This window comes from Sorghum bicolor, chromosome 6 (genome assembly GCF_000003195.3).
Source record: "Sorghum bicolor cultivar BTx623 chromosome 6, Sorghum_bicolor_NCBIv3, whole genome shotgun sequence".
Classification (NCBI taxonomy): Eukaryota; Viridiplantae; Streptophyta; class Magnoliopsida; order Poales; family Poaceae; genus Sorghum; species Sorghum bicolor.
In genome coordinates this window covers 43,311,770-43,315,724 of record NC_012875.2, presented here as the reverse complement: position 1 = coordinate 43,315,724, position 3,955 = coordinate 43,311,770, and positions in this window count along the sequence as shown.

Sequence of the window (3,955 nt, the reverse complement as noted above, 5' to 3'; positions counted from 1 at the left end):
AAGGGGTGGTATTTCATGGAAAATTTTAAAATTTTTAAACCCATTTTTGTTCACCCCCCCATAGGTGGTTCCCGGCAATAAATAAAAAATTTCCCAATTTTTGGTCCCCTTTTTTTTGTGGGAAATTTTGGCCTAGGTTTTTTGGGGAAAAATTAAAATGGTGGTTTTTTGGCCCCAATTTTTTTAAAAATTTTGGGTGGCCTTTTTAAGGGGAGGCTGGATTCATTTTTCATGGCATTCCTATTTTAAAAAAAAAAATAAGGGTGGCTTCAAATTTTCCAGGTTTTAATTGGATCCGGGGGTTTTTTAGGGGGTATTTTTGGGGGGGGAAAGGGTTTAACTAATTTTTATTTTTATTATTAAAAAAATATTTCTCCAAGCTCCATTTTTTTGTAAAAATTAACTTTTTAATCCCATAGATGTTATTGTTTCCAATAAAACAAATTAGGGCCTTTAAATTTTTTAAAAGGGATAAATATAAATGGATTTGGGCCATTATGCCACCCCTTTCTAGGGCCATTGGAGGTTTTTTTTTGGTGGCAACCCCGGGGCATTTTTGCTGGTATAACTTAAGGGTAAAACTGTTCAGCCCCCCAATAGTATAAGGGGTTTTCAATTGAATACCCAAGTAGCCCCCCCCCCCCCCCCCGGCCCCTCTAACGTGCGTGGCATATGATCTACTGTAGAACATAATTGCCCTAGATGAACTGGAGAACATTCAGTGACGAAATTGTAACATAAGGGATTAAATATAAAAGCTGCTAGCTAGCAATGTATGCCGCACTCGGCACTTTGCCTCTGGCTGCAGTGGAACGTGCTGTGAAATAAAAAGCTGAGAGAATATATGGCGATGGGGAACGAACGAACGAACGTGACTAGTGGCAAGTGGGAGGGAGGTGGAGCTGATTGCTCGAAAAGGAATGGACAACGAGCAAATGAAGGACAACATGCCAAGTTGAGGGTGTGCCTATATAAAGTTCCCCGTCGGGTTGATGGTGCCTTTTTTCCTTTTCAAAGATGTGTCTCTGAAAGCATTAACTCTTAGAATTCGTACCAATTAAACTTTTTTTAATTTTGACCAATTTTATAGAAAAAAATATCAATATCTATGGCATAAAACGAGTATCTTATGAAAATATATTCTATGATAAATTTAATGGTATTAGTTTGGTACTATAAATCTTAGCATTTTTTTCTATAAATTTGGTCAAAGTTTTAAAAGTTTAATTTAGAAAAACTTAAGTTACAGTTTTCATGGACAGACTAAACACTATCATTCTTTTAGCATCTACTCCCTCTGTCCAAAAAAGTGTCGTTTTAGAATTTTAGATATTTTATTTAATCATTCGTCTTATTTATTTTTTATATAAATATTATATATTTTGATAAGACTTATTTTGTCAATTAAAATATTTTACTAATAATTTATTTATTTTATATTTTTTATAAAAAATTTAAAAAATAAATAGTCAAATATGATGTCTAAAATTAAAAAATATTATTTTATTAGGACGGAAGGAGTACGTATTATTTATTTCAGCCGGCGGTTAAGATCCTGTAAGTTCCCACGCAAACGCAGTGAGGGCGTTCGTTGTCATAGGCAAATTCGGACCGGTATATATGGTCGCAATTGCCAAGTGGTTCCTGAACGTTGCCGAACGAAATAAAGAACCCGAATTATACAGAATTTAAGTAGTCACCAGCACGCAGCACCACACCGATAAAATGAGAGCGTGATGAATCGCACGTAGCCAACTCTCCAGAGTTCGTCAATCTTGGGTCCGACAAGTCGTACTGGGGACCCATCACCCTCCGTTGATTGTTTCTCTCCCTTGGCTTTGATTCTTTTGCTATACTACCCACTGGACCGTTGTTGGGCCAAAATGATCTTCACAGCGCACCGGTTATGTCACATCATTTTGAACTATGTATTCTAGTTTAACTCATATATTTATGTTTGATTGAAGACCATGTTTTCCACCATGGCAATTGTTTTTTTGTTTTCCTTTAATATGCATTTTTATTCTTAATGTTTTCATTTTTTTCTTAAAGCGACCACCTTCATTAATAATAGATCATTAACCGAGATGGTTATCTAATAACGTCCACCTCCGTTAATCCATTGATGGAGACGGTGGACTTAAAGTGTCTGTATCCATTGATAGAGGATCAACGGATCCGTTAATTAACGGAGGCAGTGACTTTTATTTCCTCGGGAACGCCTATCCATTAACGGAGGCAGCACATCCTAATATATTATGCATGTTGTGTTAAAAAGAAACAAGAATAAATATACGGTTTAATATAATATAAGTAATTTTATTATATCAGATGCGTTAAATAATAACTAGTGCTTATGTTTTCTATAAAATTCTAATCCAAGGAAGAACACATGTTGATGGAATAGTGTTAGCAAGCTATAGTTGAGCTAGAACGGCCGCTACCAATTACCACAACAACAACGTTTATTTAATACAGTAGCTGCCTATAGAGGTTGAGCGCGACTGCTAAATGTTATAGCCTGTTATTTAAAACACTGCAAATGATGATAAACTTTGTCACTGCCACGTTTGCAAGGGCAGGTAAGATAGTGTTTGGGAAGGAGAAGGAAACACAGAACATAATAACACCAAGGTAAATTTTCTTCTGGTTAGGTGCAGGTGACTCACGATTTTCCACTTCCCGAGCAACGAAATCAAGCCATGTGATCCCTACTGAGATATTTAATTTTACCGGAGGCACCACGCCGAAAACGTGGTTTTCACAAAGTCCAAAAGCTGCCTGAGACCGGTATTATTTAATTTCTTACTCAGATATGATCTCCTCCAATGAGCTGATCTCCACGGGGAAAGGCTAGCAAGCGTTTGTTTCTGAATCCAGAGAAAGGGTGGCAAAAAGCTCTCTTGATTTTTAATTTTTAATTCAAAAACACGGCATGCCTCCCACGCACCGGGCTCAGTGGCGTAGCTAGGATCTAGAGCAAGCGAGGGTGGTCCATTTTAGATGTAAAACTAAATTTTAGAGTAATTTATGTGTAATTTTTATGATTTTAGAGAACTTATTTACTATAATTTAACCTTGAACTAAACTTTAAAGTGGTCCATGGACCACCTGTCCACCTAGCTAGCTCTGCTATGGCCGTGCTTCGATGATCCAGCCGTAAGTCAGGTAGTATGAATACGTCCGCCTCCGTGCGTCGTCCTTCGTTAGTTCTCTAATATATATATAACCCAATTTACCTAATGCGAGTCAAAATATACTCACAGTTTGTTCTCTTGGCTGATAGATAATACATAGCTGAAAGTACTATTCTTTGATTTGTTGTGAGAAAAAAATATTATTAAATGACTAGTACATTCGGTAGATAAGTTTAAAATTTTAGATAAGTGCCTTTGTTCTAACTCAACTAAGATCTTTCTTCCAATTCAACTAAGGCCTAAGAGGCCAAGAATTGGAGGTGCTCTTTTTATTTGAAAAGTTCCGAAATGGGTTTCTCTGTGCTAAAAAAAACTGCAGGTTAGTCATTATCTGTAATACTAGAAATCATATGAAATAGGAAATTTGGTGGAAAAAGTATCAAGAGGGAAATTATACTAACAGTCAGTTAATGATTAAGGATGCAAGCATGCAGCTCTTGTTCAGAAGCAAGGAATGGAAAATGGAAAATAAACATCTTTCTGTCCTTTTGTTGCTGATGAGCCATGACGGGTCACCAGGAAGCCCTTGCAGCTTGAGCGGCGTGGCACTACGGATTGTGGATTAGAGAGTGCAACAGCCGGCGAGCGTGAAGCCAGACTACCGGAGCGTGGAGAGGGAGGCTGTCACGAACTGCTAGCTGAGTAAAACGGTAGGTCCCTAGGTGATTCTTTTTTGAGAGAAGGTCCCTGGGTGATTCTCTTTCTCCAGTCGGAAATCTTAAAAAATGTTTGACAACGCGCGCGGGGGGGGGGGGGGG